Below are 14,306 nucleotides of genomic sequence, written 5' to 3' on the forward strand. Positions count from 1 at the left end.
ACAGTTCTCAATGTGTTGTCAAAAGTCCATTTCAGCCAATTCAAATGTTTTAGAACTCAGTTGATATGCAAAACTATTTTTCTCTCAATAGTATCCACTGACAGTTCACCTATACTGTTGTGCGAGTTACCGGAGTTGTGTCCTGAACTTCCAATAATCAGCTGTCTGTTCATCAAAGACTACACAGGTGGGAGTAATTTGTTTATAACACCCTTTGACAGGACAAATTCATCTTCTTTACACCTTTAAAACTGTTACTCTCACTTTAACATATCAACCATTCACTCCCTCAATGGCTAACTTCACATTTTCTAAAACCATTCACTCCCACAATGGCTAACTTCACATTTTCTAAAACCATTCACTCCCACAATGGCTAACTTCACATTTTCTAAAACCATTCACTCCCTCAATGGCTAACTTCACATTTTCTAAAACCATTCACTCCCACAATGGCTAACTTCACATTTTCTAAAACCATTCACTCCCACAATGGCTAACTTCACATTTTCTAAAACCATTCACTCCTCAATGGCTAACTTCACATTTTCTAAAACCATTCACTCCCACAATGGCTAATTCTTCACGTTTTCTAAAACCATTCACTCCTGATGGTTAACTTCACGTTTTCTAAAACCGTTCACTCCTGATGGTTAACTTCACGTTTTCTAAAACCGTTCATCCTGATGGTTCTTCACGTTTTCTAAACCATTCACTCCTCAGTATTTCTTCACGTTTTCTAAACCGTTCATCCTCCTATGGCTACTTCACGTTTTCTAAAACCATTCATCCTGACATTTTCTTCACGTTTTCTAAAACCATTCATCCTGATGGTTCTTCACGTTTTCTAAAACTATTCACTCCTCATGTAATTTCTTCACGTTTTCTAAACCATTCACTCCCCATGGTTTCTTCACGTTTTCTAAAGACCATTCACTCCTCAGTAATTAATCTTCACGTTTTCTAAGACCATTCACTCCTGAATGGTAATTCACGTTTTCTAAAGACCATTCATCCTGATAATTTCTTCTTATTTTCTAAAACCATTCACTCCTGATAATTTCTTCACATTTTCTAAAACCATTCACTCCCACAATGGCTAACTTCACATTTTCTAAAACCATTCACTCCCACAATGGCTAACTTCACATTTTCTAAAACCATTCACTCCCACAATGGCTAACTTCACATTTTCTAAAACCATTCACTCCCACAATGGCTAACTTCACATTTTCTAACTTTCCTCTGACTGAACTTCTCTTCCACATGACTACTTTTACTCTGTTTCTGCTCATCTAGCCACAGCTTTTTATACATCTATCATTCGGGCCTTATAGAAACCATAGCCCAAATATCAATGGATTGTAAATATATGTTTACTGGTGAATTACACAAAATTAATTATCTAGACAATCTTTTATGTCTGACAGAAGGATATGCACAGTATTTTCTGACACAAAGCATACACTTGAATCATAGAGACGTGTTCCTATTATGGACATAGTGTTTCAAAAATGGGGATATTCCTTTTACTTAATGGTATAAAAAAAACTAAGGAATACAGATAAACTTGGAAAACCAGTGTCATCCATACAAGACCTGCTGCAAGTTCTACCCCAGTCATAGATAAAGCATGATGTCTTGTACCTGATGGAAATCCACAAACATAAAAAAATCAGGTGATAAGCAGTTAACATGTTCCAGGTAACATTATACAACGCATTCAAGATGTATTTCTGAAAAGTGACAATTTATGTGTACACATGTTTCTTCCACAACATATCCATGCAACTGTTGCATTTATATCAAGCAGCTGAAGACTGAAAAGGGTATTCATATTATTTAATACAAAGACATAGCTACCAAATCTTCAGACACAATACCAAATAGTTTACATATGTTCAGACAGTTGATAAACATCTTAATGAGTGCCTGCAGGGAGAAAGTGTATGATTGGATATGACATCCTTATGATGGAGTCATTCACAGTGAAAAATGTGCTGCAGGGATATTGTAATGTCCACAGTTATGAGGTAGAGAATAAACCATCATGGTGACACATACTGTAACAACATGATGAGTCTCTAAGATATTTTGAAGTAGCATACTTGACATAATAAATTACATAGTACAAGTGAGTTACACCTATCGATGTCTTCGATACAAACCAACTGAATCAAGTAACTAATCATCTTGGATTTTCTCAGTAAATATACCTATTCTCACAATAAATTTACCTACACAGAATGTATGTAGAAAACAATTTTCAAACAACTTTAAGAATCTAATCTATTTAAATCTAAGACAGCTTACATTCAAGTAAAAACTTACACCGAGTCTGTCCAATCACATCAAGGAGTGCCTGTAGCTGGGCTTTGGTTAATGTAACTGTTTCTTCTGTAAACCTGTCCACGGCAGTATTGTTTAAGCTTGTGGTGCAAGATAAAATATTCTTGTAACTGCTACTTAGAGATTCTGGGCCCATTCCTATATACACAAAATCTGTGCTTCAGGTTTCTTTGGCAGAAAGCAGATCCTTATTTCATTCCTCCATAAATAATATATATAAAAAATATCATTTCAAACATCTAAAAAGGTACCCACTACTGGTTTCAACTGTACATGTTACATTTGATTTCAAAGCCACACATCAAGAGCATTATACTGTATCACCCAATTCTAATGCAAATTTGATGAACTACTTGTCTGAAGAAGTGGTTTATGTTGTTTCAACTGTTCAAAACATATCTTGAAGAATGCAAAAAAGTTACAGAAAACTGGTTCAGTGAAGACGCAAAGAACAATGAGAAACATTTTTTGGTGATTGGGATGATGTGAATCTTTTTCTGGTGTTGTGTAATTACTTATATCTTACTTGATGTGAATCTTTTTCTGGTGTTGTGTAATTACTTTCTTTTCTGGTGTTGTGTAATTACTTATATCTTACTTGATGTGAATCTTTTTCTGGTGTTGTGTAATTACTTATATCTTACTTGATGTGAATTACTTATATCTTACTTGATGTGAATCTTTTTCTGGTGTTGTGTAATTACTTATATCTTACTTGATGTGAATCTTTTTCTGGTGTTGTGTAATTACTTATATCTTACTTGATGTGAATCTTTTTCTGGTGTTGTGTAATTACTTATATCTTACTTGATGTGAATCTTTTCTGGTGTTGTGTGGTGTTGTGTAATTACTTATATCTTACTTGATGTGAATCTTTTTCTGGTGTTGTGTAATTACTTATATCTTACTTGATGTGAATCTTTTTCTGGTGTTGTGTAATTACTTATATCTTACTTGATGTGAATCTTTTTCTGGTGTTGTGTAATTACTTATATCTTACTTGATGTGAATCTTTTTCTGGTGTTGTGTAATTACTTATATCTTACTTGATGTGAATCTTTTTCTGGTGTTGTGTAATTACTTATATCTTACTTGATGTGAATCTTTTTCTGGTGTTGTGTAATTACTTATATCTTACTTGATGTGAATCTTTTTCTGGTGTTGTGTAATTACTTATATCTTACTTGATGAGAATCTTTTTCTGGTGTTGTGTAATTACTTATATCTTACTTGATGAGAATCTTTTTCTGGTGTTGTGTAATTACTTATATCTTACTTGTTACTTGTCATATCAACATAACTTATTTTTAAAAGATGAATGCCCAAAATGTTTCACAGATTATGAAATTTTCAACAGTAAGAAGTATTGTGTAATATAATTACACATGCACTAAGTTCCAAAACTTGCAAATAAATGTAGCATTTCCTTTTCATTATTTCATAAAATCAGTTACAAGAATGTTGATTTTTATTGCATACCAACTTCTCAGATAAGTTACTTAATCTCACAGTTTTTAAGACTAAAGTTATATGCTGCACTCTAAATATGTTAGCATTCCTTCAACATCACAGTTTTCAAGATAAAAATAAAGGTTATGTAATTCACTCTATGTACATGTCCATGGAAGTGCTCTAAAACAACTGTTCTCGACCTTTGATATGTAAGCCAAGCTGCCTTAAGGTAGTCCATGGAAAGATCACAAAATTACGGAAAGAAAGCAGCAGCCTAGTGTATGGTTTTCTGAAAAAACAAAACATTCAGCTATTCTGCAAACAAAATTCCCTTAAAAACTTGAGTGCTCTCGTCCTATTATCTTCAAAGTACAGTGCAATAAAACTAGATGTATTTATCGTACGATAAAATTAGATGTATTTATCCTACGATAAAACTTGATGTATTTATCGTAAAATAAAACTAAATGTATTTATCCTATCAATTCCCTGATTTATTTTGAAATTTTATCAAGTTATCCCTTCTTTCACCAAGATAAAACATAAGATGACCATTCATTTCTCAGAATCATTCTAATATCCACCTATAATTCCTCCTAGTGTTAAAACCACTGTAAACAGATGTGTATTTTTGAAATTCTGGATTTAAATGTAATGCATACAAATTTGTACATAAAGCCTAATCAAAATGTTTATATAAAATATGTTTGACATTATGGGAAACCATAATGATTTACTACTTTAAGCTACAATGTAGTGAAAGCTGAAAGTTTCCATAAATAAGTACACTTAAAATGGATGATAACTCCCATGTGTACATTTTTGAAACTTTAACTCCAAATTATGAGCTTATATCAACAATAATATTGTAAATTAATAATACTCAGGATAACTATAAATGGAAAGAGGGAAATTATATTGTAACAGCCAAGCATCACCAAGAAACAGGGTATGTTTTACAGCCAAGCATCACCTAGAAACAGAATATGTTTTACAGCCAAGCATCACCTAGAAACAGAATATGTTTTACAGCCAAGCATCACCTAGAAACAAGGTATGTTTTACAGCCAAGCATCACCTAGAAACAGAATATGTTTTACAGCCAAGCATCACCTAGAAACAGAATATGTTTTACAGCCAAGCATCACCTAGAAACAGAATATGTTTTACAGCCAAGCATCACCTAGAAACAGAATATGTTTTACAGCCAAGCATCACCTAGAAACAAGGTATGTTTTACTGCCAAGCATCACCTAGAAACAGGGTATGTTTTACTGCCAAGCATCACCTAGAAACAGGGTATGTTTTACTGCCAAGCATCACCTAGAAACAGGGTATGTTTTACTGCCAAGCATCACCTAGAAACAGGGTATGTTTTACTGCCAAGCATCACCTAGAAACAGGGTATGTTTTACAGCCAAGCATCACCTAGAAACAGGGTATGTTTTACTGCCAAGCATCACCTAGAAACAGGGTATGTTTTACTGCCAAGCATCACCTAGAAACAGGGTATGTTTTACTGCCAAGCATCACCTAGAAACAGGGTATGTTTTACTGCCAAGCATCACCTAGAAACAGGGTATGTTTTACTGCCAAGCATCACCTAGAAACAGGGTATGTTTTACAGCCAAGCATCACCTAGAAACAGGGTATGTTTTACTGCCAAGCATCACCTAGAAACAGGGTATGTTTTACTGCCAAGCATCACCTAGAAACAGGGTATGTTTTACTGCCAAGCATCACCTAGAAACAGGGTATGTTTTACAGCCAAGCATCACCTAGAAACAGGGTATGTTTTACTGCCAAGCATCACCTAGAAACAGGGTATGTTTTACTGCCAAGCATCACCTAGAAACAGGGTATGTTTTACTGACAAGCATCACCTAGAAACAGGGTATGTTTTAGTGGGAACAAGTGCTTGTCTTTTGACATAAACTGATTTGGATTTTTAAAAAAAATTAACAAAAACAGGGTGACTAGATGTCCTGGTTGATATAGTATAATGCTCTTGATGTGTGGCTTTGCAATCAAATATAACACACTCAACTGACCCAAGAAGAGTTACCAGAATGCACAAAATGTCCTGGTTTTATGATAAAGACATCCAACAATCAGTGACATCAAATCATAAATACAATAGGCCTATATGACTTGTGTGTTATTGTTACACATACTCTCTTGCTGAAACACTTTGGAAAATTTTGTCTTAATATGATTAGAAAAAAGGTTTGTTTAAGTTGTTTCTAGTTATTAACTTTAGTGACCTCTATAATCTTTTAAACTTTCTGTTATAACAGTCAATTTAAATTTCTTAAATATATGATGCTTTTCTTTAATTTGGTCTCATATTTTTTGTGAGTCAACCTGGATTTTTACTAGTAGCTACCCTTTTATTTCTATAAGGAATATGTTTACCCTAAATATTTAAAATTCTATCTTTAAATTTTTTTCACATTTGATCAGTGTCTCCAAATAACTTAGCTGTCAAATTCACAAGACAATTCCTGTCACATTCTTTAAAAGTTTTTTGAAAAACTCCATGTTTTTTTTACATCTTATAAATCAGAATTTTTAAAAAACACATTTACTTGCATTTATTTACTAACTTTTAAAAACATTCTGCATCTTTTCACAGTATAATTGTGTCACATCTCCAAATTAAAACATTTAATGTATATTTTACAATAGCCAGATATATATATTTTGATTTATGGAAATTATCCAAACAAACTGAATAATCAGCTCATTTTATCTCAATGTGTGAAGCCAACATTTTTTCTACTGTTTTATATTAAAAGACACAAAATCCTAAGTTAAACTTTTTTTTTCTTCAATCTGTTTAGTTGTATGTGGAAGAGACAAAGAGTTTTAAGAAGGAGAAGCAGTTTCTAGCATTTTTCCCTTGAACAAGAATTTCTTTTCCAAAAATTCCAAACTCCTGACTTCATTAAAAAAAATGTAATAAACATATGCCTCATCTAAAAATTCTACTAAGAGACATTTCCTTTTCTAAAACATACTGAATATTACTTCAAAATGTCAATTTAAAAATTTTCACCCAGTTAAAACTGAAAAACTAAGTTTTTCTCAGAAGTCTGTAAGTAAAATCAAAGGGAAAGTGTAAAAAGAAACCAAATTAATTTTTCTACTGATATTTTAGGTATGAAATAGGGCTAATTTAGCATGAAACTGCAAACATCAGGCTCAATTCTAAATACTCACTAGAGTAACTTAAATGACAGAAATAATAGTAATAGTACTACTGAAGGCTGTAGCTTCCACACACTGTCCACTGTCTTGAATATTTAAAGCTCTGTTTCTTTAAAATTTTTCCACATTTGATCAGTGTTTCCATATAACTCAGCAGCCTAATTCACAACAGATAATTCTTGTTGCATCCATTCAAATTTATTTTAAAATTTGTAACTAAAATTTATTATTCCTTATCTCCACATGCAGCAAAACACTGATTTAATTTCTAATTTTAGTGGGAGGAATTATGTAAGGAGTCTCTGAAATAGTATTGTAAGGTATATTTCTGATATTTAATTCTGATGTTTGTTTACTAGGCAAACTAATCATCATAATAATGTAATGATCTAAAAATTTCATGTATTAAGTAGAAAAAGAGTAGATTGTAAATACTAGTAAAGCAAAACAGTGAGTTAATGATTGAATTAGTTCAGTACTAGTTACATAGTGAAAGTTATTGCAACTATGATTCAATTAATTAAATAGTAAGGGTTTGTTCATGTCTGTTATTGAAATTATGCAAAGAAGTTTTATCTGTGCAAATTAACCATTCCAAGTTTTCAGAATTCCAGTTAAACATTTTGTTATGAAACCATGACTATTTTGCATGAAATTATTAGCTTTAACTTTACAAAGTTAAGTTGTGGTGTAAAAGTTATTTATAATTAAATATCATTCATAGAAACAAGTTTTATTGCTTAATTATTTCACTGTAAGTTCACTGCTGATTGAAAAGAGAGGAAAGCTAACTGAAACTGTAAAATATATTATATAGTATTACATATCTGTATGAATTTCATGCAACTATTTAAATTAACCTATTTCACTGCATCTAGGATGTACATTTCACAGCTGCAATAAAAGGATTAAATGCAAAAGTTATAATGAAACAAATATCTATAATTTATAGTCATATGATACTGCGAGTTATTAGTACAGGAATTAAATGTTAAACATTATATAAAACAGTATTGTCGTTAAAACTTAAATAATTTTTTACTATTTTCATATACAGGGCTTTGTAAATCTCTGTAGTACATGAACTGAGCTGATGACAGACCTCACTCAAAGTCAAAACGAGCATTGATTAATTGTGCTTACACTCGAAAAGTTGATTCTGGTAAACCTCCAATTATTCTCTAGTCTATCCTAATCCAATTCATGGTTTCACGGAACAAATTATTTAATGCCTTTTCAGATACACAATTGTTATCCCTACGTTATTTTAGTGTCAGTGACACTGATAACGATATCTCAATGGAAATTATATTAATCACTGTAGCGTAATTTGTAAACCTATATATGATCAGTAATGGCCAAGCAACAATTCGAATACATAATTAATTTAAAATGCACTCCCCGAGAAATAACAAACTTAAATGTTTCTTCCTATTCTCAAGTTCTGGCCCTAAAGTTTCTCAGACTTTCTAATCGATGACACAAAACACATAAAACAAAATATTTTCAAATAAGACCTTGACACTTCGATTTTAATATACTCTACTTCACTATTGCACTCTAGTGCTAAATTGAAAAATAAATAGCAAGTATATTTTTAACGTCATTACTGCTTCGTAACATAGAATTATCCATTGCTGTGAAATGTTTGGGTATGAAATTACTTAACAAAGGAAATAAATTATTAAAATACAACAAAGATATTTTCTACCAACTTCATAAAACAAAAAATATTTTACCATTTACCAATGTAAAATTGACTATTATAATAAAATATAAGCTTTTAAAAAAAGGATGTTCCGTTTATTACCCAAGTGGGTAGAGTTTTTGTTGTTTTTTCAAACAATAAAGCTGCACAATGGGTTATTTGAGCTATACCCACCGAAGAGGGGCCCGGCATGGCCAAGCGAGTTAAGGCGTTCGACTCGTAATCCAAGGATCGCGGGTTCGAATCCCGGCCGCACCAAACATGCTCGCCCTTTCAGCCGTGGGGACGTTATAATGTGACGGTCAATCCGACTATTCGTTGGTAAAAGAGTAGCCCAAGAGTTGGCGGTGAGTGGTGATGACTAGTTGCCTTCTCTCTTGTCTTACACTGCTAAATTAGGAACGGCTAGCGCAGATAGCTCCTGAGTAGCTTTGCGCGAAATTCAAAAGAAACAAATAAACAAACACCGAGGAGGCCAGGCATGGCCAGGTGGTTAAGGCACTCGACTCGTAATCCGAGAGTTACGGGTTCAAATTCCCGTCCCACCAAACAAGCTCACCCTCTTAGCCGTGGGGGCATTATAATGTTACTATCAAACCCACTATTCGTTGATAAAAGAGTAGTCCAAGAGTTGGTAGAGGGTGATGATAAACAGCTGTCCTCCCTCTAGTCTTACACTGCAAAACTAGATATGGTTAGCGCAGATAGTCGTCGTGTAGCTTTGCTCGAAATTCAAAACAAACCAAACCCACCGAGGATATCCAATTTCGAATTTTTGTAGGAGGCATTAAGCAAGGAGTCTTTGAACTTGTATTGTAAGGTATATTTCTGATATTTAATTCTGATGTTTGTTTACTAGGCAAACTAATCATCATCATAATGTAATGATCTAAAAATTTCATGTATTAAGTAGAAAAAGAGTAGATCATAAATACTAGTAAAGCAAAACAGTGAGTTAATGATTGAATTAGTTTAGTACTAGTTACATAGTGAGAGTTATTCCAACTATGATTCAATTAATTAAATAGTAAGGGTTAGTCTATGTCTGTTATTGAAATTCTGCAAGTAAGTTTTATATGCGCGAGGAAGTCACTTAGAGTTTTTAGAATTTCTGTTTAACGTTTTGTTATAAAACAGTGAATATCAACATGTGTTTTATGAACGTATCTCGATTTCGTTCCCGTGATAACAGTGTAAAAAACTAAGCCAGTCTGTTGACAGTTACTAGTATATTTTACAATGTAAAATTTTGAGATTTATATAAATCATTTATAATAACTGACTGTGTGAAGTGTTATATACGTTTATGAAACTTTATAACACAAGTGAATCAGTTATCAAGAGCACAACTAGTGCATAATATTTGAGTGAAAATTTGATTTAAGTATTAAGACCTCAAGTTATGAAGTTAACTATGATTACTGACCTGTGAAGCATTATTTCAAGACACAGCTCACCTATAATTTTAGTCAATTCTAGTGTGATAATGATTCCGCTTGTAAACTGAAATATTCAGTATCTCTGAGCAGTGAATTTGGTTATAAAGGCAAAACTCATATATAGGTTTTTGTTATACTTACAAGAAAAGAGTTTGTTCTTTTGTTTCTTAAATGTTTGCCATAAACATTTTCAATTCGTTTGGATTGAAATTTAAGTCAATAGGTTAAAATATCTATAAACGATAAAATTCACAAGCAGTTGCATGAAGCATAATGAATGTCAATTTGTTGCACTCAATATTTTATTTATTTGTGTTTGAAAATTTTTCATTTTTGCATATTAAAATAGTTCAAAAAGTACACAGGTTGATAAATACTTTCTTAATATTACCTCAGTACAAAGTGCTGTTATAGTGCATGGAAGTTCGTAGAATGCCTGTAGGGTTGGAGGTAAAAAGTAACACCTTGGTAGCGTGGCTTTGTAAGCTTTTCTTCCCTGTGTTAAAATTCTATCTGAAAAGGTTCAAGTGGAACATGAAATGTTGTCGTTAATGAATCTCCACTGTCAGAGGAACCTTCTGACAAAGATATATTGATTCTAAGGAGTCACTGATAAAAGCAGATAGCCAATGGACAGAAATATAAATGCCATGCAAATATACAGAAGACGATCTACTCAAGCTGTTAGAGCCTTCAATGCAGATGGAGAAGAGTTGTGTCATCTCCAAGAGCTAAGAAGATCATTATGACACATTACAAGTCCACGTGGCTGCAAAGGAGATCTTGCTGTTGAGATACTCTTAAGTAGGCAAGACCGACTTTTCTGATTCCTTGTATATATAAATATATGCATTATAATATTATTTTATTTAGCTACTTATTTAATTTTGCTATGTAATTAATTCTGTATATATATTTGTGAGCTATATTATTAATGTTTTAATGTATTTATTAGTTAGAGGTCGTATGACGTTAAGATAGGCTTAGAACACCTAGATGACATCGAGTTTTACAGTGCTTCTGAAATGAGATTGTAAGTACGAGTTAGTAGCGAATATTACAGAGGTATTTAAAGGTCAAAAGTTGAACCAGTCAGTGTGTTTTTAAAGTTATTCGATCTGTGTGTACATACTACTGCTCTAATTGAGTTACTTTATAAGTTGGTTTATGGTAATCCTGGTATTGTTAAAAAGATTTTTACATTATTTGTAAATTAGGCGTACAACAAGTTGCGAAAGTGTCCAAATCTTTAAGATTGTAAATAATGTTAAGTAAATAAATGAAGTAATTTGTTCTCTTTGAATGAGTTTAACATTTAATTGTTTTGCACAGATAATTAAAAAACCCTCCCAATAAAATAATAATAATATTACAAGAATATGTAGCCCAGTGGTATGTGTGTGTGCAGACTCTTAATACATGGATACATGGAAGCAGGTTCCGATACCTGTGGCAGAAAGAGCATATACACAGAACAGACTTTTGTGCGGTTTTATGCTTAACTACAGACTTTTAACAAACATGTTCCTTTTGATTGTATATTTTATAAAAAGGTTTGTTTTATATTTAAATTGTATATACGAAAATATTTTATTTTGTATACCACTTTATATATATATATGTTTTTTAGTAATATTTATTTTAGCTTTAGAAGGTAATGGAGTGGAAGAGTCCAGTACCATATTTCTCATCTCTCTGGTAAATTTGTCCCCCGCTGATACAGTGGTAAGTTCAGATTTACATCGCAGGAGTTCGATTCCCCTCGGTGGACTAAGCAGATAGCCTAATGTGGCTTTGCTATAAGAAAAACACAAACACACACTCTTGTAAATTCAGAACGATCTAGCCACTTTAAGTTATAAAATTCAAAGCGCAATTAAAATTTACTCACATTACACTCGGGTCTGTTTTTATCTTATAGCAAAGCCACATTTGGCTATCTGTTTAGTCCACTGAGGAGACTTGAACCCCTCATTTTAGCGCTGTAAATCCGTAAACTTACCGCTGTACTAGTGGGGACAAAATAATTCCTTGAACCCCAAGTATAAAAGCTAAACAATTTTATAAAACTAATAAACTGAATTAAACATAATAAAACCAAAATAAACAAAAAAGTTTTACCAAAAACCATATTCCCTATGTAGGAAGGAATATCTAATAATACTGCTTTAAAACATAAAAATTAATCTAATAACTGAATACAGACGTAGAATACAAACACAAGTAAATCCTTTAAACACAGTGAAACAGAATCCCTTTAACATCGATGAAACATAACATAGATAGGAAACCCTATTTTACACGAAATCATTAAAACAAAATGAGAGTGCAGCGGTATGTCTCCGGATTTACAACACTAAAATAAGGGGTTCGATTCCCTTCGGTGGGCTCGGAAGATAACCCGATGTGGCTTTGATATAAAAAAAAACACATACAAAATGAGCACTTTAACGCAGAATTACTTACAATACTGGTTGTTTTTTTTTAATTTCGCACAAAGCTCTCGAGGGCTATCTGTGCTAGCCGTCCCTAATTTAATAGTGCAAAACTAGATAGAAGGCAGCTAGTCATCACCACCCACCGCCAACTCTTGAGCTACTCTTTTACCAACGAATAGTGGGACTGATCGTCACATTATAACACCTCCACGGCTGAAAGGGCAATAATGTTTGGTGTGACGGGGATTCGAACCCGCAACCCTCAGATTACGAGTCAAGTGCTTTATCCACCGGGCCTCATTCAGTTAGGTGTGTAATAACTGTAAAGACATTATTTCGAAAACACTACATTTGAGCTCCAATATAGAAGTACGGTATATGTTTGCGCTGTCAGTTTTTCTGATGAATTTACGATTTTTAAGATATTTTTAACTGTTTTATTTATTGTAACAAAGGTATAGATGACAGAATGAAGTATCATTAACCTTTTATTCTATTACCAATAGATATGGTAGTTGTATTTTAGAGTAGTGGAGTTAGTAAAAGTGTTGTTGTTTAGCGGTTACCCCATTTGAACGTTGTAGTCACCAGAGTGTATCTAAAGGAATAAAATGCGTTTCGATTATTTTATTTCTCCTAAAGTTACTTTGCGCTTTCTTCGCTCCTTATTATACCACAGTTTTTTTTAAAAAAACGTAAGAATGAATATAAAAATCTATAATAATATGCCAAACCGCAGTATATTTGTCATATTTAATGCGACGATACCTTTCTATAATACTAAGGATTATCAAACCAGCTGAGATACAACAGGTACAGTATTAGTAATATTATTAAACTGCACAAGTAGCAACTGTTATGTGGCTCGAAATCTGAGGGTCGCGGGTTCGAATTCCCGTTGCACCAAACATGCTCGCCCTTTCAGCCATGGAGGTGTCATAATATGACGGTTAATCTCACTATTCGTTGGTAAAAGAGTAGCCCAAGAGTTGGCAGTGGGTGGTGATGACAAGCTGCCTTCTCTCTAGTCTTACACTGCTAAATTAGGGATGGCTAGTGCAGATAACCCTCGAGTAGCTTTGCGCGAAATTCAATACAAACAAACAGTTATGGCGGGAACTAGATTAAGTTGATGAAGTGTAGTTTCCATAAATTTTATTTACAGATTAGAATTGATGTAGAGTTTAATAACACAGTATAATTCATTCATTTGAAAATCAATTGTTAATTTGTTGTTTTGAATTAAGCACAAAGGTACACAATGGGCTATCTGTGCTCTGCCCATCACAGATATCGAAACCCGGTTTATCGCGTTGTAAGTCCGCAGACATACCGCTGAGCCACTGAACATAAATAAATGTCGGAATTCTCACGATGAGATTTAAAATCTAAATATTGAGTAACGTTGATTGGTTGGTTTAATTCAACGTTTGTTGCTTACAAGGTGTCATAATTGTTTCAACTTTACTCAGAGAAAGTTTCACAACCCCCAAGGCAGCATCGACAAGAAGGACTTTCGTCTAATTTTCCTCTACATCTTCAAATTTGGACGAAAAGCTACCGAAACTACACGGAACGTTAACCACGAATTCGGCCATAGATCTGTTACTGAACGTATGGTTCAGCGTTGGTTTCGACATGGAGATGAAACTCTTGAAGACCACGAAGGTCGTGGAAGGAAGCCATCCTTAGATGAAAACACATTAAGGG

The 14,306-nt window shown here is 33.2% G+C and overlaps 1 protein-coding gene across 1 annotated transcript in view; it reads right to left on the bottom strand.

The window, feature by feature from the left end:
* LOC143251156 (uncharacterized) overlaps window positions 1–8,633 on the bottom strand; it is a 122,932-nt gene extending 114,299 nt beyond the window's left edge. Inside the window, exon 1 of the mRNA XM_076502549.1 lies at window positions 8,155–8,633. The gene's annotated coding sequence lies outside the window, so the exon portion shown is untranslated. The remainder of the gene's footprint in view (window positions 1–8,154) is intronic.
* Window positions 8,634–14,306: the final 5,673 nt, after the last annotated feature.

This window comes from Tachypleus tridentatus, chromosome 5 (genome assembly GCF_004210375.1).
Source record: "Tachypleus tridentatus isolate NWPU-2018 chromosome 5, ASM421037v1, whole genome shotgun sequence".
Lineage (NCBI taxonomy): Eukaryota > Metazoa > Arthropoda > Merostomata > Xiphosura > Limulidae > Tachypleus > Tachypleus tridentatus.